The sequence below is a fragment of the Euprymna scolopes genome, chromosome 19 (genome assembly GCF_053919585.1).
Source record: "Euprymna scolopes isolate OS-2025 chromosome 19, ASM5391958v1, whole genome shotgun sequence".
In the NCBI taxonomy this organism is placed as follows: domain Eukaryota; kingdom Metazoa; phylum Mollusca; class Cephalopoda; order Sepiida; family Sepiolidae; genus Euprymna; species Euprymna scolopes.
In genome coordinates this window covers 104119763-104147125 of record NC_136500.1, presented here as the reverse complement: position 1 = coordinate 104147125, position 27363 = coordinate 104119763, and the positions used below count along the sequence as shown (strand labels likewise).

The window sequence follows — 27363 nt, the reverse complement described above, 5'->3', positions numbered from 1 at the left end:
ATCAACTTGCACGAAAAGAGCTATGTAAAAGATACTTAAAACCATTTGAATTATGCAAAATACATATATATATTTATATTACATATGGCAGCACGGTCCTGAACAAGTTCGTCCACACATTCTCAAACACCTCTAATGATTCAGAAAGACACGATCCTAATGATACCGTTGACTCGACATTACACAATCCCAAACACCATTGATTGACATGACACAATCCCGAACAATACTGTCAAATTGACATGCAACATGATCTCGAGGCAGTAATGCAGAGCATCCTTTTAACTGCCCCCGAATGATTTATCAGATTGTTTTTTATAGCTGTAGGGCGAAGCTCAGTCATCATGGTAAGTAGGATGGATGTAGCTCATTGGTAGACTTTTGATTTGCAATTGAAAGGTTTCGCTTTTTGCCATAGGTAGGCCCGACTCATACACTGGCACACAATTCTTGTGCACTTCTGTGCATGCTCGTCGCACTACTCCCTGATCTCGAAATCACACAAATGACAATGTTGGGCAAGCTGTTTTCTCCTGGTACTTCACCTTAATGGTACAGGCTCAGGAACTTCCTCGGTGGTGCCTTCGTCTGTTGCATCATTAAATTGAATTTATATGTAGCATTTGTGTTTGTATTACTATAATGTTTTTTTTCTAGATGGAAACAAATCGTTTCTCTCTCTCATATATATGATGATTGCAACGTCTTGTCAGCTGAGTGCCACTCCCTCAGACACTTAAAGACCATGAGCCCAAATGCCTGAGGGAGTATCTATACAAAGAAAATGTTACAGAGTTTTAGCTTTGTATGACAGTTAAGACTCTCTCTCGGTTCAAAATGTTGAGATCCAGCGACAAGCAATAGTAAGATAGCCAGCAACAAGTTAAACTGCAGACCAGCTTAATGCGAGTTCTGGCCTCCCGCTTTATGGTTTTTTAAATCAGAGATTTGCTTCTCCTAGAAAGGTTGCCTTCACCATGACTTATGGGAGCCCTCTCCACCCCAACACACACACACACACACACACGCACACACACACACACACACAAATATATACGGTGCTAGTTGGCTGTTGACCTCGAAAAAGGGTTCATTCGCTTTTTGGAAGGTCTTGTTTTTAATCCTTCAGGGAGACTAGCCGCCCTCCTCACCAAATAAGTCTGGTGGGGGAACCAGTTTAGTTGCCTATAATCCGACCATGAGGCAGGTAGTACTGGGTTACATGGTACCAGTAGCATATGACATGACCTGACATATATATATATATATATATATATATATATATATATATATATTCATTCTCAATAATATGTACATTAACTGGGATTACTTAGCATTGCCCAGGTAATAAACATAAATAACATCATATCACAATTGTGACGAGCATGTGCAGAAGCGCACAAGAATTGTGTGCCAGTATATGAGTCGATCCCTACCTGTGGTGATAAGTAAACCCGGGACCTTTCCATTGCAAATTAAAAGTCTATCGATGAGCTACATCTATCCTACCTACAGTGACAATGGAGTTTTGTCCAACGGCTATAAAAAAAGCCGATAAGTCATTTGGGGACAGTTGAAAAAGATTGCTCTGTGTTACTGCATTGTATCACTAAATATACTCTTCAACTGCTTAATGACGCTAGCAGAATCCTGTCAGTGCAACTGGCTCCAAATGGCAAAATAGCTAAAGCCATAGTCTATCAATATCAAGCTATTTCGGCCATTATGGCCTTCGACCCAAAGTTCATACCAGCATTTGACAACAGTGAATCTGGACTATCAATAGTGGAATAGTTGGAGAAAGCTGAACTGATATATCAGCTGAGTAAGGTGAAGTGCATCGAGTGCGTCATTCTGATGTGCTTGTTGGGCAGCGCATATGCCGTGCAATTAAGCGAGGAAAAACGGGCGGATTTTGACTGTATAAAGAAAACGCAGTACACAGCATTTGCTTTGGATCCCTTCACTGCATGCTAGCAGTGTACAGCATGCTGCCTCCAACTAGGTGAAAGGGTTGACATATTTTTGACAGAACTATGTAGGCTTGCAGTTCTGTTTGGCGGCATATGAAATCCAAATTTTGAATGTGTTTAAGTTTTTCATCAAGTGTGAAATTCGTTGAATATGTTAATTATTATTTCAGATTAGAAAAGAAAAAAAAAATACGGAAAACACTACTTTTTAAATCTTTGAAAAATAAATTAATAATTTTCTTTTAGTGAGTCAAATATTGCTAAGATACCGTTAAGTACGAAATGCTTTAATGAATCGATACTAGAAAAGAAAAAAATCGATAAATAACTGCGCATTTTGCTAAAAATACGATAATTTTTTCAGCAATTTGTCGTATTTCCTCACATATGGTAGACCATCAAAACCTACAAACAGTTGTTCATATTTACAAACAGTTACTATCTCCCCCTTTTCCTTTTTGCTGTGACTTGTGCTTGACTTAGTTTAAAGTGTGGGGGACTTGCATCTACTACACTCTCTCGTCCAGAAGCACTTGGTCCTGATGGCAAGACAGGGTCAAGATGACCAAGTGTGATACTAGATACAGGCGTTGTCACCAACACATACGCCACCTAGCATTCCCAAAATGGTTACCCATCTGGTACTGGCCAGCCTCATTGTTGCTTAACTTCGAGGGTTATGTAGGTAACAAATATTTATCGATTATAAAAAAGAATTAAATCCTTATAAAGTTGATTCTTTACTTAATCATCAAAACAAATGTTAAAAATACATAAAAATTTACATGATATGTCTTCATTTATTCATGTAAAGGCTACTGTAGTGTCTTTTAAACTATCATTAAATTTTGGATTTTTTAATTTTGCCATGCGAAATCTATAGAGTTAGATAAAAGATGGAAATATTTGAAATTTAGGTACTTATAATATTTTTTGCATATTTTTACAGCAAATCATCCTAAATCTTATTTAGACAAAAAAAAAAAAAAAAATTAGTTTATTCAAAAACATTTTTAAACATATATAAAGACAAAAATAGCAGTGGATGATTTTTTGGGAGGAAAATTAAGAATAAAAAATTAAAATAGTAGAAAAAGTTTTATATTATTCTGCTTTTCATATGATAAAATTCAGGCTTTTATCTTTCTGGAAAAAAAATTGCTCAAGGATAATGGATTTAACAGATTTTAATTTGTTTAAAAAAAAAAGCAACTTGGTTTGTCTACCATTTTTTGGCCGTGCCTACTTTAGTACATATACTAGCAGTTCAGCCCGGCTTTGCTTGGACCCTATGTACTGTTTATAACTTGCCCTGTGTGTGAATACACTTTATGTAAGATTTCAAATATTTAGACCAAAAATTGTCGGAGTAATTTCGTAGAGACCGCAGAGAGGAAATATTTTATAACTTGGACCCCGATTTTGACTCCTTAACATTTATTTTGGTATCAAATCAAAATAAAAAGTTTTACACATGTCCAAGTTACCTACATCTAAAATTTCAAGTGTTTAGACCCAAAATTAGTGGAGAAATTTGGTAGAATCTGCAAAGGTAAACTCTTTCAACCTTGACCTTTTTGCAGCCAAATTTTCACCCCAACACTGATTAAAATGCTTGCCACATGTCTGAATACCTGTTATGTAAAAATTTTAAATGTTTAGACTCAAAATTGGCTGAGTAGTTTGCTGATAGTCAAGGACCCGAACCTTGGATTAACCACTAAGGAGGCTGTCCTATCAGCAGGTGCAAAGTACTGGGGCTGCTGTATTGCCATTTGGTGAGTGGATTCTGGACCATGCAGTAGTTTCTGGTGGGGCCTCTCGATGCCATACTAGTGGGTAATTGTTACGGCTTTACCTTATCATGTGCTGAAAAAAAAAAAAAAAATTTCCTGTCTTTTCTCTCCTACTTTCCCTCTCTGTACTGCTCTAACCAAGTATGCTGACCTGTTCCACAGATCCCAACATCCTCAACATGAAATATCTCAAAAAAAAAAACATGAATAAACCTAGAACCCCATCCTCCAACGTAGACCTCTACTACCATGTCTCCTTCTCCAACATCAGGGGTCTACGCTCCAACCTTCCAGAGGTTGAAACCCAATTACAGGAGACGAAACCGGACATATTCTTTCTAAGCGAACTGGAATAGGGCCGACCACCTCCCTAGATGAGTTCATAATTAAAGGATACTCAAACTTAACATCTAAATCTGACCCCCAAGATCGCCATGGGCATGGTATATGTGCCTACATTAAAGATGGCTTCCCATGTGGCATGGAGATCTCCAGAGAAGACCATAATTTACCTTATATGTGCTTCCGGGTTGCATTTGCTTATATCACTACATTTATATTTGCCCTCTATCGCCCCCATAACAGCGGAGTTACTATCTTTAAGATCCTCCGACCACTCTGTTGTATCAGTTAAGATAAAAATGAAATGCAATAAGTCTTCAGACATACCTCTCCACCATACTGTATACCGATACTCTATGGCTGACTGAGATAGCTTCCGTACATTCATATCTGATCTACCTCTCCATTCCATGTTTAAAAAGGATGTGTCCTCTATATTATCAGACCTGACCGAATGGTTAATTGTAGGCATAGACTGATTCATACCATCCAAAAATTCTAACAAAAACCTAACAGCCAGCCATGAATGTGCTGCTGCCAGTTTTGGCAAATAGGATCCTGAACAGAAGCGTGCGTTCTATCCCAACCATTATCAATGGACAAGAGATCATCTCGTCAGCATCAGACAAGGCCAAACTATTTCCCAAGAACTTCGCAGCTAATTCGACGAAAGCCATCAACTCCCCATATTTTCTCCTATAACACAAAACACACTAAGTAACATACAAATATATGTGCGTGAGGTCGCCAAGCTAATCAATAACCTTGATTCCAGTAAAGCAACTGGCCCTGACGATATTCCAATTATAGTGTTCAAAAAGCTTCAACCAGAACTTGCCACCATACTTTGAAAACTTAAGGAGAAGTGCTTTCCAACAACCTGGAAAACCTCATCAGTATGCCCTGTATTTAAGAATTCAGATGATAAGTCATCTCCCTCTCAGTACAGACCAATAAGTCTCCTCTGTGTCATGAGTAAGTTGCTGGAATCCATATTAAATAGAGAAAGTCAACCACCTCAGCAGAAATAATCTTAGTGACACACAATATTGTTTCCGTTCTGCTAGATCTACAGCTGATGTGCTAATGGTTATATCTCATAGGATTAGCGAATCTCTTGGCAAAGGCTTCATTTCTAGGGCAATTGCTCTTGACATATCAAAGGTCTTCGATAAGGTATGGCATAAAGGCCTACTTCACAAGATTTCCAGCTACAGTATAACTGGAAATGTTTTCTCGATCATTAAATCATTTCCCTCTGATAGGCTCATAAGAGTAGTGGTTGATGGGCAGAAATCAGAGGCCCACAGTATTAATGCTGGAGTCCCTCAGGGGTCCATCCTGGGCCCAACTCTCTTCCTGATCTACATCAATGATCTCCCAAAACACATACTTAAATCATTTGTTGACATCTATGCTGATGACACGACTATCTATGGCAACACATCAAAGGCTGTAAATGACAATGTTCTTTCTGATTCTCTCTCCTCTGATCTTGAGCATGTGGTATAATGGGGTAAGAGGTAGCTGGTTACCTTTAATGCATCTAAAACCAAGCTCCTATCTTTACATCATCAACGCTCTGATCCCCATCTGGCATCAATTGAAATGGATGGCTCCCGTCTAGGGGAGGCCCCATGTTTTGATAAGCTTCTGGGCTTGACCTTTACTCCTGATCTGAAATGGAACACATACATCAAGTCTATGGCCAAGGTCGCTGGGAAAATGGTGGGATCCTTCTACCGCTCCAGAAGATATCTCACTAATGATGCAATTCGCTATCTATATAAAAGCCAAGTACGTCCAAGGATGGAGTACTGTTGCCACATTCGTTGACATCTATGCTGATGACACGACCATCTACGGCAACACATCAAAGGCTGTTAATGACAAAGTTCTCTCTGATTCTCTCTCCTCTGATCTTGAGCGCGTGGTTCAGTGGGGGAAGTCGTGGCTGGTTACCTTTAATGCATCTAAGACCAAACTCCTATCCTTACATCATCAACGCTCTGATCCCCATCTGAAATCAATTGGGATGGATGGCTCTCGTCTGGGAGAGGCTCCATGTTTTGACAAGCTTCTGGGTTTGACCTTTACTCCTGATCTGAAATGGAACACGTACATCAAGTCTGTTGCCAAGGTCGCTGGAAAGATGGTGGGATCCTTCTACCGCTCCAGAAGATATCTCACTACTGATGCAATTCTCTATCTATATAATAGCCAAGGATGGAATACTGCTGCCATATCTGGGCAGGAGCTGCTAAAAACAGCCTATCCTGCCTTGACAGAGTACAAAATAGACTTTGTGGTTTAGTGGGGGATGGCCTTTTCTCTTCCCTGCAACCTCTCTCCCACAGAAGAGACGTTGCGAGCCTGTCTTTGTTTTATCGTTATTTCCATAACAAGTGCTCATCTGAACTCCAATCTCTGGTCCCCCCTCACCAATCTTTCTTGAAAAACACCCGTCTAGCTGAAACCACTGTCAGTAATTTTCCCCACTCTTTATCTGTGCCTAAATCAAAACGTAGATTCCAGGAACAAAGCTTCTTTCTTAGAACTGCACACCTGTGGAACTCTCTGCCGCTTGCCTGTTTCCCTCCTGACTTCAACTTGGATGTCTTCAAGTCCAACATAAACAAATTCCTGATGAACCGCCCCCTTAAGTAATGACACTTTATCAAATCTCTGATACTAACTATTACTACGATACTATCCCATTGATTACTGTACACACAATAACCCTTACTCCCGAGTGGCTTCTGGGTCTTGATAAGCGGTGACCTCCATGTAAAAAAAAAAAAAAAAAAAGGTCAAATCTTTTAAACTTTGACACCTTGGCAGCTTTAATTTTCGACCCAAACTGATTAAAAAGTTTGCCCTATCTCTGAATACATTTTATGTAAAATTTCAAATGTTTAGCCCAGAAATTAGTTGAGTAATTTGATAGAGATCACAGAGGTCAAGTTTGTTTTAACTTTGACCCCAATTTTGACCCCTTAACATTTATTTTTTGAGGCTCAAATCAAATTAAAACGTTTGGTCCATCCCAGGTAACCTACATTTAAAATTTCAAGTTTGGTAGAGTTTTCAAAGGTCTAATCATTGAACTTGGACCCCTTGACAGCCACATTTCTGGCCGAAAACCAATTTAAAAGATTTTCCCAAATTTCAATACTCCTTATGTCAAATCTCGAGTCTCTAAACTGAAAATTGACAGAGTTATTTGGTAGAGAAATGTACACGCACACACACACACACACACACACACACACACACACACACACACACACACACACAGACAGAGACATTTTCACTTTTATAGATATGTAGATTATTATTTATTATATTAAAATGACATTCGTTATGTAATCTCCTATATAATAAAATGACTGCAGAAATTCATCTCTAGACCAAAGTATCATAGGTTTGCAACAACAAATGCCACATACAAATTAAATATATCTAGACTAATAGCCACTATCTCATGTAACTTTCGAACACTATTTTATACACATTCATTCTTAATATTAAAATGCCACTCTACATCCTATGAGCAACATCACAATCACAACATCTTTTGAGGAAGAAGTCCCTATTTTATCTCTAACTATTTAGTCCTACCACTACTCCCAATCGACACAGGAAAGAATTCTTCACTTCCCACAGATTCTCTGTTTTCACTTCCCATAACTGGCTATTACATACATAAACCTAACATAATCTTCACAGTTTCCGAATCATCTATGTATGTAAAAGGCAGAACGACCACACGCATTATTATATGTGCAGCGAAAGCTTTTATTGCCAGGGTTCTCGGGGGGGGGGGAGTTACTATTTTTTAGAAGCTTTTATATACTCCCTCGATCATAATATCTACGATTTGTGAAAGGACGTTGTATCTAGATTTATTTTGATCGACTTTTATAAAATTCATGCTATTCCTTCCTCTCGTGTGTTTGTTCAGCTTTTCGTATAAAAGCGAAACTAAACCAAAAGCAAAGTCAGCTACCCAGCCTTTCATGGCGGGACATCCAAAAAGCAATCAGCTTTGATCAATGTCGAGTAAACCCCTCATATCAGACAATTGCTATTCATTTGGACACTCCCTTTTTGTGGGGAGGTGGTTTTCCCCCAAAATTATGGGGAAATGAAACGGCGGAAAGTTGAATTGGCCTCCAGCCAACGTTCGTTTCTGCAAGTCAACTTGACATCTCTAAATTTCAACGCTTTTCACTTCCTATGTCTCTCTAGCACTTTCTTTTCCGCCTTTCTTTCACTTTCTTTTCCGCCTTAGGGTTCGTTTTTTTTTTTTCCTTTTTACACCTACAAACACCCTGGCAAACGCCGAGTATCCCTGCTAGTAAATAATAAAGGCTTCCTCACCAAACTCAATCCATTCTGATTGGCTGAGCTCTGATAAATCTCATATTCTGGAATCCAATTCTACACTTCATAAACGAACGGTCACTTAAATTACAATATCGTGTCACTAAGAGAGGTATTATTTCACGCAGCATCAAGTTCGTTTCACACTTAGGTCACTTCAGTCTTGTGTGTGTGTGTGTTGCACTTCACAATTCGCTGAGCATTTGCTATAAACATTAACAAGTATCAAAATATTGTGTATCCACAAATATTGAGAACATAAACAAAAAACATGCGTCGCTAATGGTCCTTATTATAGTCTGTGCAGGAGTGTGTTTGTGTGTGTGTAGTTGTGTGCGCGTGTTCCAAAAAAATAAAAAAAATAAAAATTGTTGTTAAAACAATTGCAAAACAGAATAATAGATATATATAAACATTACAGAATGCAACTTTCCATTAAATAAATATATATTTATAAAGTAAATTTACAGTACATTTTTATTTTTTTTTTTATTGTATTTTGATTTAAACAGACTGAGCCACAGCAATGCATGGCTGTGTACAGCTAGTCCTCTATGAATTTCAAAAAGAAAAAAGGAATCATGCAAATGCAGCAAGAAAATCACTTGAAAACATAATTACGGTGATGACTTGAGTTTTTTATTATTAAAAAACAGAGACTACAGCCAAGATAAATCAAGAAAAGTGTGCAAAAGGAGTATGCATTGATGCATTTGAATACTTTCAGAGATTCAAAATTATCCAATAAGCAACATAAGCTTAAGCAATTTTGAATACCATAAACTCGCACATGAAATTCATTTTTACAGTATTTCTAGTTACAAAATTGGACTTTTTTTTGCTTATTTAGGGTATCGAAATCAGAATAATGAAATAAAGTCAAACTTGTCATCTAAATAATTGTAGTGTAAGATAAGTGTGTGTGAGTGGGTATGGTATAAATTAATATAATAAGTGGGTATGGTATAAATTAATATAATAAGTGGGTATGGTATAAATTAATATAATAATTCATCAAAAGTTACCTCACCGATAGATTGAAAAAGGTAGTTGCAAAACTTAAGAAAATTTAATCCATTTACAACCAAAATAATGTAATCTTATTGTGGCATTCATTCACATTCATTGCGTATTGTTTAACCATTTTGTTCGCTTGTCTCTCTGCTGTAGGATTCTTTCATATGAATTCTGAGTTTCGCTTTTTATTAAGATACAAGAATATTCGAATTTTTGCTGATGTCTTTTAGTATTTATAAAAATAAAATACTCGGTTAATTAGAAAGAATTTTTTCAATAATTATTATTCATTTAAATATTTTCTAGTATTTTTTTCTTTTGAACGTTATGTTTTGTTCTTACTTTTCTTATCACTTTTCATTTTTCAATTTGATGAGTATTTTAATCAAATATGATTTGTTGTTGCTGCAACATCCATAGTAGATCAAGTTTATCTTTTACTTAATGTTACATGTGCATACGTGCTTTCTTTAATGATTGTTGACTCGACTAATTTATATATATATATATATATATATATATATATATATATATATATATATATATAGATATATACACACACACACACACACACACACTAAAATACATAGGGAAAACCGTTGCATATTCTTGCATTTTAATAATCTAACACTGAAGTTTAGCATCAAGCCGTGTTAGGGCCACCATCATCCACAGAATGGATCCATCCAAACTCCTCTGGAAAATGCTCTATGATGAGCTTACCAACAGGATCAGATCATGACGAGTCCCAAAAATGTGCTATAAAGACCAACTGAAGCACACTCTGGCCGTAACGAACATAAACCGATCATCTACTACTAAGGACCTGAACAGCATGTCAAGGGATTGCGAATATTGAAGAAAAGTGGGGAGAAAATGAAAAGGCAAAAAGAAGAAGAAGAAGAAGAAGAAGAAGAAAAAGAGCTGAGTGGATCACCTCATCCTCCAATTTCTCTGTAAACAATGTCCATGACTGTTCTACTATAGATTAAGCCTTTCATGGACATTAATAAAGATAAACAGAACATAAAACTCGGACATAAGTGGGAGTTGATGACAGCATATTTAATGTTTTAAATATGAAGTTTAATTGATTTTAATTTAAAATTTATATTTTCCAAATAACATTTAAAAAAGGAATAATTCCTAAAGAAATTGTAATTCATAATCGAGAAAAAAATTAGGAAAACTAAAATCATATTTGTGTCATTTTACAAAATATTTTAGATTTGTTCAAGTCATCATGCTGAAATCAACATTTAAAAAGCTTCTTGCTAAATAGTAATAATCCTAATTAATTTGATTAGAGTAAAAATTTTTGTAGAAATCCTGGAGATGTCCGCTGTATGGTCAACAACACTTCAGATTCCAAATGACTGAAAGCAATTTTGAAGTCTTTGACTTGTACATAAGGAAAACATTGATTTCTTGTCTAAAATCTTTTCACATATACGCACAATCTATTTAACAGTAAGTAAACAATAAATTTGATCTATGATGGATGTTGCAGCAACAACAGGCCATATTCAATTATTCAGCATTGCATTTAACATTATTAATTCAATTTAGAGATGACATTTTTTTCTTACTTTTTAATTTTCATTAGGTTTTATTTTTTTTTTTAGTGTGACGAACTCTTCAATGTTTTATCATAAGAATAGCACAAATTCAAAGGTGGAAAAACTAACAATGGAGAAAAGAACTCCTTTCATATCATTAATCTCAATAAAGATGAAAAAAATTCTTCTTTTTCTTTATCAGTCATAAAATGTTTCCGTTATATTTTCCTGTTGCTTTTCTCATATCAAGGATTTCTTTGAATGCTTTTCGTCAGACAAAAAGAGTAAGAAGAGACATTCCAATACAAAGAGCTTTTAAGATTTCGCTCATTTCATATTCTTGTTATTGGTGATGCAAGTAATTTGATTTTAATACAATCAGTTGGCCATGAAAGATTAGCAAAGAAGGCAATAAAATGACAACAGTTCTAAAGAAAAAGTGAAGTGATTAAGGTTGGAAGAGGAAGGAAGCCCAACGAAGGGAAACACTAAGGAAAAGTTCCCTTACTAAAATAGTGGTATATATACATATGCATATATACATATCTTTCTTTCTTTCTTTCGCTCTCTATAAGTTAAAAAAAAAAAAATGATAATATACACGCGATTATTTGAACTCTATATGTATTATTTAGATATATTATACATTACTTATGTTGATTTGGATTTCTTCTCTATTAATCTACTTTCATTACTTTGATATGATTTAAAACATCAGAATACTGAGCAAATGCTTTATGCAACTGTCTAAATATTTTACTCATTTTACTGATTATCATGTCTTAACCAATGCATCAGTATTTTTACTCAATGATTACGAGTAGCACAAACAAATTGCATCTAACTCTTCCCACAAACTTTCTTCTTTCTAGGGCTTTACTACACTATAATCCGATCATTATTTTGGTCATTCATTAGCATACTCTCTTTACTTGTGTAGTGGGGGGGGTATTGTCTCATTACGTGTATCTTTTACATGAGTGTGTGCGTGATATGTATATGTGTGATAGACACATGTGGGTGCATGTGTCTTTTTCTGCATCTGTGTATGTAATCGTGATATGTCTAGTGTCCATATGGCTGTGATCATAATGTCTTATCGTGCATGTGTGTATAACCGAACATTGATATACCTTTTCCTGCTTCTTGGCTTCGTCGCTCGTAACTGCCAAGGGAACTGCATGCACAAAATAACAAGTTGGGAGCTTCTTTTAATCAATGTTATGTTTTATTTTTTCCGAGTCTTGGTGGTTCCCATTCTTTCTTATTGGCCGTTCTTAACTCTTTGCGTTTTTTTCTACGATGCATCTTTGCACCAATCTCAATGCGCTTGCTCCGTTCAAAATCGGAAACCAGACTGACTTGTCTTCAAAAAAAAAGATATCTTCCTTTCTTTCATGCTCTCTCTCTCTTTCCCTTTCTTTCTTTCCATGTTCTCTCTCACACGTATCCGATTGACCTATACCTGGTATTATCATCAACCCCAGCTACTGAGTTTGACATATGTCAGCAACTTAACCCTTGAACTCTTCTTGCAACCTTCACAGCAAAATCGCAATTTTCAACATGCCAGCGTAACCCGGGATAGATTACATAACATACATTTCATATCATTTTTCAAGTTTTTTTACTTAAAAAGATCTATTATTTCATAGGCAAGTATTTAAACGTGAGCATGAAGATGAACATTGGTTTTGCTTACACAAACAAATGAATTCGCTCATGGTGTTGGTTGTGTCAGAGGGAATATTATGCCTTGGGCTACTAAGAAGTCCAACCCCATTTTTAACTTCTCTTTTAGAGCTATTTGAATTGGTCGAGATGGGTATACAACTGGTGGTACTTCTGGGTTCATATGAATGGTATATTCACCAGGTAGACAACAAATAGAATCGAAAATATCAATCTACTTAGAGTGACGTCCCCTGAATGATGTCAGTTTCCTCTTGATAATAACGGATCAGACAGTTGCTATCTTGGTTGCAACCTATACACACATGTTTTCTTGTCCTTCAAGTTTACGAGATAAATAATAAAAGAAAAAGATAAGAGATTACATGACAAAATGTTTAAAATCATAAATGGTCAATTGAGATAAAAACTGAGAAGTACAGAACAGCAAAATAAGAAGCAACAGAACCATCCAGCTGGAATGGTTTAACTTCAATCAATCTAAACAATAGGCGCAATGTATAAAACGATTTTGAAGATATCAAACAGTGTCTGGATTAGAAAAACAACCAGAAAGCAAACAAATAGACTTGTTAATCTACTGCATGAGTGGTAAAGCAGAAGATATACTTCCAACCTCATCAGAGAATTACAAATGAAAAATTAGGCCCCTCTCCAATAAATCGGGGGGCCAACATCCAACACGGTCAAGGAAAGATTCAACAGACATTTTACAGCTACTACAAGTGCAGTATATGAGAGAGTTAGATTTAATAATTTCAACAAGAATGTGAGTCGACTGATTCATTTGTAACAGAACTAAAATTCTTTGCAAAACCTACACAATAGTCTCATTAAAGATAATAATTGAATGTTCGAACATCTAGTCATCCAAAATCTTATGAATGACCTCAAACCTTACCCGAGAAGGTGCCATAATGTGTGCATGTACAAATAAGGCCGTGATAAAACAAAAACGTTTATTAAGATCGCCGGAAAGCTTATTGAAAGAGCACCTTGCTTAAAACGACACATTCACTCAAAATGACAATAAAAATAACTTGAGACAGTATATTACAAGCTCCAAGCAAATCACTTCTGTTTCTGTAAGTGCAATAATCAGAGGTAAGGTGTCTAAGATGTGGGAACCCAGACAGGCATTTCCTGCTACAATAGCCACTTGTTACCATTTTAGAGCCGTGAGCCACATCAGCCAATGCTGCAAAGGAAAGAATATACACAAAGTACAACAATATGACTCATACGACACCATCAGCAAACTTTCATGCCTTCTTTGATGCCATGTCAATGGATCAGAAGACTAACAACAGACCCTGGAGAGTCATTCTAAACATCAACCGAAACTTTCTTAAGTTTAAGTTGGACTCCAGTGCTCATGTTACAGCAATCGTCAAACACATCTTCAAGAAAATAAAGGCATACCATGTCTTGAAACTGCAAATTCCTTTATGGCCCACAATGCACATGACTGCATATTACAGGGAAAACAAGCATAACAATTGCCGATCACAACAAACAACTAGAACAGGTAATATTAATCATCCCCAACCTAGAAGAACCATTACTAGGCAGATCATCCATTGAAGCCCTGAACCTAGTCATGGTACACCAGAGTTTACATAACATCAACCAGAACCCACAACAAGCCTACAACCCATGACGTGAAATACCCAGATTATTCTCTGATCAAGGCAAAGTGGCAGGAGAATACAATATCTCTCTAAAACCAGACACAGAACTTTATTTAATCTCAGCACCGCGGTCTATACCAATACCTCTAATGAAAGAAACACATGGGTAACAGAGGATGGAGGAAATGGGGATCATCAGTAAAACAGAGAAATGCACTGAATGGTTCTCACACATCGTTGTGGCTCTACACCAAATGGAAAGGTCAGAATATGTCAACTTCAAACTGGAAAAAAGTAAGAACATGTAACAATAAAGTTAACCATCAAAGCAAAAGTAATGAGCAAATTTGATGCTGACAGTGAATACTGGAAAATTTGATGCTGACAGTGAAAACTGGCAAATTTGATGCAGACAGTGAACACTGGCAAAGTTGATGCTGACAGTGAATACTGGAAAATTTGATGCAAACAGTGAACACTGGCAAATTTGATGCAGACAGTGAACACTGGCAAATTTGATGCTGACAGTGAATACTGGCAAATTTGATGCAAACAGTGAACACTGGCAAATTTGATGCTGACAGTGAATACTGGCAAATTTTGATGCTGACAGTGAATACTGGAAAATTTGATGCAAACAGTGAACACTGGCAAATTTGATGCAGACAGTGAATACTGGAAAATTTGATGCTGACAGTGAATACTGGAAAATTTGATGCTGACAGTGAACACTGGCAAATTTTGATGCTGACAGTGAACACTGGCAAATTTGATGCAGACAGTGAACACTGGCAAATTTGATGCAGACAGTGAACACTGGAAAATTTGATGCTGACAGTGAATACTGGCAAATTTGATGCAGACAGTGAACACTGGCGAATTTGATGCTAACAGTGAACACTGGCAAATTTGATGCACACAGGGAACACTGGAAAATTTGATGCTTACAGTGAACACTAGCAATTTTGATGCTGACGGTGAATACTGGCAAATTTGATGCTAACAGTGAACACTAGCAATTTTGATGCTAACAGTGAATACTGGCAAATTTGATGCTAACAGTGAATACTGGCAAATTTGATGCTTACAGTGAACACTAGCAATTTTGATGCTGACGGTGAATACTGGCAAATTTGATGCTTACAGTGAACACTAGCAATTTTGATGCTAACAGTGAATACTGGCAAATTTGATGCTAACAGTGAATACTGGCAAATTTGATGCTAACAGTGAATACTGGCAAATTTGATGCTAACAGTGAATACTGGCAATTTTGATGCTAACAATGAATACTGGCAAATTTGATGCTAACAGTGAATACTGGCAAATTTGATGCTAACAGTGATCACTGGCAAATTTGATGCTAACAGTAAATACTGGCAATTTTGATGCTAAACGTGAATACTGGCAATTTTGATGCAAACAGTGAACACTGGCTATTTTGACGCTAACAGTGAACACTGGCAATTTTGAGGCTAACAGTGAATACTGGCAAATTTGATGCTAACAGTGAATACTGGCAATTTTGATGCTAACAGTGAACACTGGCAATTTTGGTGCTTACAGTGAATACTGGCAATTTTGATGCTTACAGAGAATACTGGCAAATTTGATGCTGACAGAGAATACTGGCAAATTTGATGCTAAAAGTGAACACTGGCAAATTTGATGCTAACAGTGAATACTGGCAATTTTGAGGCTAACAGTGAATACTAGCAAATTTGATGCTAACAGTGAATACTGGCAATTTTTATGCTAAACGTGAATACTGGCAATTTTGATGCAAACAGTGAACACTGACTATTTTGACACTAACAGTGAACACTGGCAATTTTGAGGCTAACAGTGAACACTGGCAAATTTGATGCTGACAGTGAACACTGGCAAATTTGATGCTGACAGTGAACACTGGCAAATTTGATGCTAACAGTGAATACTGGCAATTTTGATGCTGACAGTGAACACTGGCAAATTTGATGCTAAAAGTGGATACTGGCAATTTTTATGCTAACAGTGAATACTGGCAAATCTGATACTAACAGTGAATACTGGCAAATTTGATGCTGACAGTGAATACTGGCAAATTTGATGCTGACAGTGAACACTGGAAGATTTGATGCTAACGGTGAACACTGGAAAATTCATGCTAATGGTGAACACTGGCAAATTTGATGCTAACAGTGAACACTGGAAAATTTGATGCTAACGGTGAACACTGGCAAATTTAATGCTGACAGTGAATACTGGTAAATTTGATGATATCAGTGAACACTGGCAAATTGAATTCTAACAGTGAATAGTGGCAAATTTGATGCTAACCGTGAACACTGGGGAATTTGAGGCTAACCGTGAATACTGGACAATTGGATGCTAAAGGTTAACACTGGTAAATTTGATGCTAATAGTGAATACTGGCAAATTTGATGCTAACAGTGAACACTGGCAAATTTGATGCAAACAGTGAAAACTGGCAATTTTTATGTTAAGAGTGAACACTTGCAATTTTGATGCTAACAGTGAATACTGGCAAATCTGATGCTAACCCTGAACACTGGCAATTTTGATGCTAACAGTGAATACTGGCAATTTAGATGCTAGCAGTGATACTGGCAAATTTTATGCTAACAGTTAACACTGGCAAATTTGATGCTAACAGTGAACACTGGCAAATTTGATTTTAACAGTAAACACCGGCAAATTTGATGCTAACAATGAACACTGGCAAATTTGATGCTAACATTGAACACTGGCAATTTTGATTCTAACAGTGAATACTGGCAAATTTGATGCTAAACGTGAATACTGGCAAATACTAAACGTGAACACTGCCAATTTTGATGCTAACAGTGAATACTGGCAAATTTGATGCTAACAGTGAATACTGGCAATTTGATGCTAACAGTGAACACTGGTAAATGTGACGCTAACAGTGAACACTGGCCATTTTTATACTAACAGTGAAATCTGGCAATTTTGATGCTAACAGTGAATACTGGCACATTGAATCCTAACAGTGAATACTGGCAAATTGGATGCTGACAGTGAACACTGGCAATTTAGATGCTAGCAGTGATACTGGCAATTTTGATGCTAACAGTGAATACTGGCAAATTTGATCCTAACAGTAAATACTTACAAACTTTATTCCAACAGTGAATACTGGCAAATTTGATGCTAACTGTGAATACTGGCAAATATGGTGGTAACAGCAACTGCTTTCAAATTTGATGCTAACAGCTAATATTGGCAAATTTGATGCTAAAAGTGAACACTGCCAAATTTGATCCTAACAGTTAACACTGCCAAATTTGATACTAATAGTGAATACTAACAAATTTGATGCTAATAGTGAACACTGGCATATTTAATGATAATAGTGAACACTGGGAAATTTGATACTAACACTGCGTACTGGCAAACTTGTATGCTAACAATGAATACTGGGAATTTATGCTAACAGTGAATACTGGCAAATTTGATGCTAACAGTGGAAGCTGGCGAATTTGATTCTAACAGTGAATACTAGCAAATTTGATGCTAGCAGTTTACATTGGCAAATTTGATGTTAACAGTGAACACTGGCAAATTTGACGCTAATAATAACCACTGAAACATTTTATGCTAATATTGAACACTGGCTAATTTTATTCTAACAGTGAACACTGGAAAATTTTATGCTAACAGTGAACACTGGTAAATGTTATGCTAACAGTGGGCACTGGCAAATTTGCTGTTAACAGTGAACACTGGCAAATTTGCTGTTAACAGTTTACACTGGCAGATCCCATTTACAAAAACTCGCACACTGACTACCTTCATCGTTTGGAAGACTCCAATTTTATTGTCTCCTCTTCAGGATCTCATCAGTCATTAAGGTCTGCATGCATGCAACAAATACTCAGCAACACAGTGTCATATGCACACAGCATGACCTACTTGTGTATAACATGAACCAATGTGAGTATGATACCTGACTGAGGGCAACACTCAAGAGTACCAAAACTGCGGATGTCAAACTGAACCCTAAAAAATGTGAGATATAAAAAAAAAAATCACTGAAATTGCAGGAGCACATCCTCAGTCTACAACTAGACGCAGAAAATTTGCCAGTGTTGCAAACTTACCAAAACCAATAATTACTTCTGAAATGTGACAATTTCTGGGAATGGTTAACCAGATGGGCAAATTCATCCCAAATTTAGCTGAGATGACAAAACCACCTACATGATCTAGTGAGGTGGGAAGCAATACAAAACAATGCATTCAGTGCAATCTAATCAGCATTGTGTGCAGCCCCTGCATCAACAAATGCATCCTCTCATGTCACAAATGCAGGATGACAACAAAATGCACCCCATTGCATATGCATTATGGGCCATATCAGAAACTGAAAGAGACTATGCACAGATCGAAAAAGAAGCTGTGGCATTACCTTGTGTGTGTGATACTCTACTGGGAGACAAAGACAGTGAACTATCAGTAAGAATACAGAGATTCCACGTACGCCTAATGGATCATGACTATACTATTCACTATGTCCCAGGCAAAAAACTATAAACAGCTGATGTCTTGTCATGAGCCACTGTAGACAAAGGTCAAATAAAACAGGATAGAAACCTGGTAAAAACTCAGCATTTGTCCATGCTATAATGAGCTCGCTACCCACCACTGGTAAATGCCTAAAACTGATCATTGTCACCCAAGCCAACGAAGTATGCAAATATATCTCTAACCGCATCAGGAATGGATGGCCTCCCAAAACCAACATTCTTAATTTGATAAAACCATATTAAATACATTGTAGTAGCATCACTGAAAAACACACCGTTCATGTACGACATCCGCATCCTGGTCATGGAGATCAAACATAAACAAAATCCATACCGACCATCAAGGGATTACTAGATGTCAACAAAAAGCTCACTAATGAGTATGGTGGGCAGGCCTATCCAACAAAATAAAATCCACTGTGGAAAACTTGACAGCATGCACAAGACTGAGGAACCAACCAGCAGAATGACTAATGACAATGAAGTTACCAATGACACACTAAACATAATAGCCATCAATTACTTCTCCATAATGCAGAGGTTGTCCTGCTAACATCCCTCAATTCCCAAGCGGTGATAAGAAGCCTTGTATATCAGCCATCCTGAAAACGGACCCTGGAACTCAATACACATTCATGGAATTCATCAAGTTTACATCTGAATGGGGCTTCTAAGATGTCACAAACAGTCCATGTTATTCCCAAATCCACAGAGCAGCCAAGGCATAGTTTTTAAAAACTATAAAGAACCTTTTAAAAAAAGCAGAAGATCAATACTCCTCATTCCTCACATATAGAACAATCCCAATAGACTGCAGTCTCAGCATGGAAAGATGACTTAGAACCAACATTCCAACCTACCCAAACCTGCTCAGCCGTGGATGGCCTTACTTAAAGGACTTCCACAGGAGAGACAAAATGCGAAAAGCCCAAGAGCGGCACACATACTACATCAGACACAAGGTAAGAGTTGCAAATACTTGAACGAGAGTATGGAAATTGCGAAGACCCAGAAGGCATCATCATCAATGCCACTTCCACCCCTGCTCGTACCTCTTGCAAACTGGTGAGAAAATCATCTGGTGAAATTGCTGGCACATCATAGCCAAAGCAACACAAAGAACTAGAAGCAAGCTGGCAGCAAACTAACGCTCACAACTACTTCTCCAACACCCACAACTTACAACACCTTCCGACCATAATAGAAAGACAATGACTAGATCCGGACAGATATCAAAACCACCCATCAAAATGGACCTTTAAAAAAAAAAATCGGTCTGGACACCTCACACTCTCAAATTAATTATAAAAATTAAAAAGGAGAGATATTGTACCCCACTAACAATGACATTCCATAAATGCCATCATTTTGTTCTTTATAATAAAGGACCAGGCAGTCGCCATCTTGGTCACAATCTATGGTGTCCTTCAAGCTTACAAACAATAGTTTTGGAGTAGCAAATATTAGCAAAATTTCCCTTTTTATTGCATATTATGCACAGCTTTCCTTTACTGGACACTCTCCTTAAGGATGTCTTATATCCACATTGAATTGGCTTTTTATTATTCTTTGTCTGAATTGAATGTGTACATTTTTCTCTTACTGGAGTGTGTATAGCTTTAACTTGCTTGCAAGTCACCTCCTCTGTCTCTAGCATTTTGGCTACAGTCAGATCATTACCTTTTTTTATTAAGGATTTCTGCATTGACTTTAGATAAATGCCGAATATGAAGATATCAACTATAAGGGTGTTTTCTACTATTTTGTTGTATTCAAACAGTTTGCCTATTTGGCGAAGCCGTTTCACAAATGAGTGTGCCAATTAATCTGCAGCAGTTCATATCTTGCCACGCGAAAATTCGACTTTGGGTTTGCATACTATTTGAAGTATGTTTGGAAGGTTCTTTCTTCTTCATTCCGAAAAAAAAATATGGTCACTTATTTCTTGCCCCTTGACAACGGCCTATAATGAAACATATCTAAGCTTGACGTCATCATCAACGTTACGCAAAATGGAGTCTGACTTGCAGAATAAATTTGTCTATTGATTTGACAAGGTTTGTGCTAAACCAATTTATTGTTGCTGGAGGAACTGGAGATGAAGCTGCCATGCTAAATCTTATTATTTTGGTACCCTAGTGTTTAGCAGTTACGCACATGTTTTTATTTTTTTTATTTTTTAATCTTAGTAGACAAAACAAACTAATTCATTATTACAATTTGTTTCATTTTTCGTATAAGTGTGTGCTTCTAATCTCGTCTCTGACACCATGTAATATTATAGAGGGATTATCGGATACTCCCCCCCTTCCATAACAATAAGGGTTAGTTAAAATATTGTTGTTACTGGAGTGACGAAATCATGAGTCAAAAATTACAAGACACAAAGTACATTTCGCTGCGTCTATGCACAATGTTGGTACAGACAGCACGTGGAACAGATCCCAGAACATTGGTTCGCTAGTTTGCATCAATATTTTTTTTTTTTTTTTTATATCGTCATTATTGGGAAATTTGTTTTTTCTTGCAACTAAAATTGAAATGTTTTAATTCATGACAATAATATGAAATCGACTGCCATTAATCACAACGTCTGCTACTGAAAGCCAGTGTTTTTTTGTTTTATTTATTTTTCAAAACAATCAAAGTTAAAATGCAGTATCTGTTTTGATACCATACTTTATCTTTTTTGTACTCGGTCCGGTCAGTGAGGAAGAAATCTTTCTAGATTGAGTCAATCTTTATTTTTGCCCCAATCTAGAGTGCCTCTTGCGGGGGAACTGAAATATTCAGCACATTAAAAACCGACCGTTGTGTCTAACTTTTTCTTCGACTTAGATATTTACCGATTTTACAATATTTTTTTTATTTTCGGCATAAACCTGAACGTGACTGCTTATAAACACGAATGAACGCAGCTATGTGAGTTAAATTTATTAAAATATGGAGATTCTATTTAGGTTTATTGAATTTTTTTTAAAAGGAGGCCCCCCCTCCTTTTTAACTAAAAGAAAGTTTTGAACGTGTAAAAAAAAGGTAATATTTAATTGCTACTAAACATAGGCATAAGAGTGTTAATATGAAGAAAATAGCGCTAAAAAAGTCATTCTGGATTGAGACAAAAAAATTAAAATTGCTTCAGTCTAGAAGGATTTCCTCCTACGAAATTCCAGAAAATAAAATGTAAAAAAAAAGCAAACAAAAAAACAAGTGACAATTACAGTGAAGATAATTTTTAGAACGTAAAAAAAATGTTTTGCTATGAATATTTTGCTAATGTACATTTGTTCCTTACACACGAAGTAGTCGAACTTGACAGAAAAAAGAAAGTCCACCCATTACAGCCGAACGGCCAGATAAAATAAACAATAGAAAAAAAAGAAGAAGCTTTTTTTCCTTTCCGTTCAGAATTGCCAGTTTGCTCATTTTGAGTCTTTATGTTTGACATTCCGTTCATGAGAAATTCGGTCGTAATTTTGAAGCCTTTAAACTATCTATTCGACTTCATTTTGGAGTTTATCTAACACGAAAAAATAGTCATAAACAAATATATAACAAGTAAATGTAATCAAACCAAAATAATTTACTCTTCTACTTATGGCTGAATAAGTCTTTAGCGTTTTTACTTACTTTAAAACGTTTATTCGATTCCAAAAACAAGTAGTGTCGCGCATTACGAGAGAACAAGAAAAATGGCCGCGATTATACTCTTACATCTTTGAAGCCTTCATGATGACTTAAAAATTAAAAAGTAAGACAAAATACTGGTAGAAACACACCTAATAAATGTTACTGTGACATTTATTGAGTAGGTTTTATTTTTAAGCCATTATCGAGACATGAGTTTTCTTGTCATCACGGATGCTCTTATGAATCCAACAATAACAAACAATGCGCGAAGTTGCAAAGTTATGCAAGGTAATTTTTTTTTTTTTTTTTTTTAAGTACAAATTTGTCTCCTCGCCCCCAAAGAGAGAAAGGGTTCTTCAATAACACAAAATAAATTAGAGTCAAAACACACACACACACACACACACACACACACAAAACTCTTTCAGAATCGTTTTGTATTTGAGTTTTTTATGTGTCCGTGTCACATCACGCTATCATTATTTGGAAATTAACTTTTCTTCACAAAAATCGTCCGAGTATTATGACGTCATTTTCTTGTAGTGACATCATTCGAAAAATTAAAAATAATAACAAAAGACACCGTCCATAGTATTATTACTGTTTTATATTTCATTGAAAATGGGAAGTGGGTTTGGTAATTTCTCGTTTTAACACCAGAATGATTATATTCTGAAGTAATTTTGCTTTCGTGTTTGGAGGAAAAAGAAAGAAGGAGAATTCAGGAATAGAAAAAGTTTTTTTTTTATTTTTTTTTTTAACTTTTTGTTGTTCATTTGGCAAAAAGAAATAAAATCCTGCGGTAAACATTGAAAAAAATTCCGAGGATTTTGTAGAAATCTAATAAATTATTACTTTATGTTACGCGCATGTGATTCATACAAGCATACGTGGAGCTAAGAATAAAAACGCGACACCTGTTGCTGTAATTTAATTCAATTATTGGTTTAGTGTAGAACTTTTTATTTCTTAGATTATTTGAGATAAAAATGTAAAAATTTATAATATTTCTCTCTCTCTCTTTCTCTCTCTCTCGCTCGATATAACGATGCGCAAATTTATTTTATCGAATACTTTTAACATTTACACTGTTTTATTTTGTTTAATTAAAAATATTACGTTCTTTGCTTTATCTTATTATCATTTTGGTTTTCACTGAAAAATATTTGCTTGTTAATGACGATGAAAGATTTCTTAACAAATATGTTTGATAAGAAGTAACTGAAGTGAATTCTGCCGCCAAAAGTGTTGCATTTTTTCGTTAATGCGTTCGATTATTCTTAAAACTAAGTTTTCTTAATAAAAGATTTTATACAAAAACAATAACAGTCTAGGATTATATCTCAAATAAATGTTCAACAGATTCAACTTTTAAAACCCAAAGTCAATAATCCGCACACAATAATAATAATAATAATAAAAGCGATACTTACTTAGACACCAATGTGAACTAAGCGAGTTGAAAAAGAGAAAGTCCAAGACTGCGGCTCTAGCGATGACGCAAAGACGAGCGACGACGGTGCCGGTACTCGAACTGCTGCTTTATGATAAGTTTCACTGTTACGCTGCTAATAATCAACAGGCGATAGGAGTTAGTAGATGCTTGTGCAGTTGTTGTATGGTGACGACGATTACGACGGCGACGACGTTCGACCAAAGATTTACTTTCAGACGACTTTTCAATGAAATCTTTCTCTTTCCAGCGACGTTACTTTGTTTTGGCACTCTCAATTTTTCTTGGCTTAGTAGAGATGGAACTGCTACTGTTTTCGGTATTAAGTTGCTGCAAAATAATCTCCAATCGCTGAGAATCAAATAACATAAACACCATCTTCATTCCATGAAGACTTGATATTTTTTATATTTCAATAAATTCCCATTTTTAATTCTTCAAATGTCTAATAATTCTCCCACCTTTCTAAGAGTTTGGGACTGTCCCAAGAATAACTCACTCAACTTTTAAACAACTTTCAATTTCTTCTTTCTTTTGTGATTTTTAATGTTGTTTGTTTTACATGCCAGCCTTTTTCGAATAACATTCCGAATAATGTTTTTATGCCTCAAAATTTTATTTATGTTGTTGCAGCGGGGCGAAAGGCGATGAAGGTGATAATCGACCGTATAACAACAAAGGCAAAAAGATAACGGTAGTAACAAAAGATGAATGACATATTGATAATCGTCTAAAAAGACGATGGATATCGTGTTTTATTTACCGAGAAAACGAAAGTTGTTCATATAATACGAATCAATCTGAGAGATGGGATCAGACGCTGGAAACTGGTAAATGGGCACTGGTACATGTAGCTGGATGTCAGAGGGGAGAGGAACATGTCTTCTCAATTATTAAATCATTTCTCTGATAGGAGTAGTGGTTGATGGGCAGAAATCAGAAGCTCTTAGTATTAATGCTGGAGTCCCTCAGGGGTCCATCCAGGGCTCAACTCTCTTCCTGGTCTATATTAATGATCTTCCAAATCACATCCTTACATCATTCGTAGACATTATGCTGACGACATCACCATTTATGGCAGCACATCAAAGACCGTAAACGACCAAGTTCTCTCCGATTCTCTCTCCTCAGATCTTGAGCAAGTGGTACAATGGGGAAAGAGGTGGTTCATTACTTTTAATGCATCTAAAACCAAGCTTTTATCTTTGCATCATCAACGCTCTGATCACCATCTGGCATGTTTTGACAAGCTTCTGGGCTTGATCTTTACTCCTGATCTTAAATGGAACACATACATTAAATCCGTTGCCAAGGCCGCTGGAAAAATGGTGGGAGCCTTCTATCGATCCAGTAGATATCTCACTGGTGATGCAATTCTCTATCTATATAAGAGCCACGTACGTCCAAGGATGGAGTACTGTTGCCACATCTGGGCAGGAGCTGCTAGAAAGGACTTATCCTGCCTTGATAGAGTTCAAAATAGACTTCGTAGCCTTGTGGGGGATATCCTTTTCTCTTCCCTGCAACATCTTTCTCACAGAAGAGATGCTGCAAGTTTGTCTCTGCTTTATCGTTATTTTCATGGCAGGTGCTCGGCTGAGCTCCATTCTATGGTCCCCCCCCCCTCGCCAAACTTTCACAAGAAACACCCATCTAGCAGAAAACACTATCACTAGTTTCCCCCACTCTTTATCTGTGTCTAAACCTAAGCGTAGATTCTATGAGCAAAGCTTCTTTCTTAAAACTGCATGCCAATGAAATTGTCTTCCGTTTTTCTGCTTTCCAGCTGACTACAATATGCTTGTCTTCAAGTCTAACATAAACAAGTTTTTGATCAGCCGTTCCATATAAGTTAACAAATTTACCGAATCTCTGTTACTAACAGTTACTATATTGTCCATTTTCTACTGTACACTCTTTAATCTTTATCCTCGAGTGGCCCCTTGGCCTTGATAAGTCGTGATGCCTATGTAAAAAAAGAAAAAAATGTTACTGGATGTTAACAAGTACTGGAACGGGTAGTTGGACGCCAGCAGGCACTGGATTAGATAGCTAGATGTCAATGGGCACTGGAACATATAGCAGAAGTAGAATTTTGAAAACCCATCCTTGGACTTATGAAATTTGTAAAATTCTTAGTACCAACTCTGCCAACAGAGCTAATAGGATTTTGAAAGCATACTTACTTGAGAAGCGCATTTTCTTGCATGAAAATGATATCAGCATTTTCTACAAAAAATCATAAACTATTTAATTGTTGCCTTAACTTGATTCAACCGAGTTAGGATCAAGACAAGAATTCCAGTATTTTACATTAATGTTTTTCTCTTTTGCTTTCTCTGTTTGTATTGTAGTAATTACTAAAGTGTGCAAGAGAGAGAGAGAGAGAGAGAGAGAGAGAGAGAGAGAGAGAGAGAGAGACAGGAAACTGTTTTCATATGCTAAATAATGGATTACAAGGTTGAGTTTAATGTAGGGAACAATAATGTTCAGGTCGTCTCACATGGATAAAGTTAGGCACAACTCTGTTTTTAATGGGGAGAAAACTTGACTCCTAAAAAAAGTCACTCTGAACGAGACACAAAAATAGTGAAGAACGAATGTGCCTCAGATAATGAACCCTCCCTCCAAACGTGGATATTGTTCCTATGTATTTGGACATAAGGACAAAGTTGACACAAGACTGAGGTTGTATTTACCAAAGCATAAACGAAAGCGGCTTAACAGTTTTTCACTAAAAATTGATGCTGGATCTTGTGTTTTAATAATGTTTATGGAATATTTCTTGATTTAGACTCGTCTCTAAATGAATGAATTTTACAGAAAATTTATGTACATTGCAGATTATTTATCAAAAGCTGCTTTATAGAAGCAGAACATGATTTACTTTCAAAAGCATTCTTAAAGCATTAAAATTCATTCTCATGTTCTATTGAGAAAGAAATCTTCTATTGCATTCTAATTAAATCTTCTATTGCATTCTTCTAATTAATTCATCAGTTTTTCAAATCGATGTGACAACATCATTTTTCAGTTTAATCTGACGGATTTCAAATCAATTTAACAAACTATTTTTTCTATTTGATGTAATGTAAGCGGATTTTCCAATCAAGTTAAAATATTTTTCTATTTCATGTAACAGAATTCTCAAATCAATTAAAATATTTTTTCTATTTGATGTAACGGGACTTTCAAATCATTTTAACAAAATATTTTTTCTATTTGATGTAACGGGACTTTCAAATCATTTTAACAAAATATTTTTTCTATTTGATGTAACGGGACTTTCAAATCATTTTAACAAAATATTTTTTCTATTTGATGTAACGGGACT

General features: G+C 36.1%; 1 protein-coding gene across 3 annotated transcripts in view; it reads right to left on the bottom strand.

Annotated features, from left to right (window-relative positions):
- The window catches only part of LOC145239864 (B-cell lymphoma/leukemia 10-like), a 94577-nt gene extending 67924 nt beyond the window's left edge, over positions 1–26653 (bottom strand). For all 3 annotated transcript variants that reach the window (XM_080103433.1, XM_080103432.1, XM_080103434.1), the window contains exon 1: positions 24010–26653. The gene's annotated coding sequence lies outside the window, so the exon portion shown is untranslated. The remainder of the gene's footprint in view (positions 1–24009) is intronic.
- Between the last annotated feature and the right edge of the window lie 710 nt (positions 26654–27363).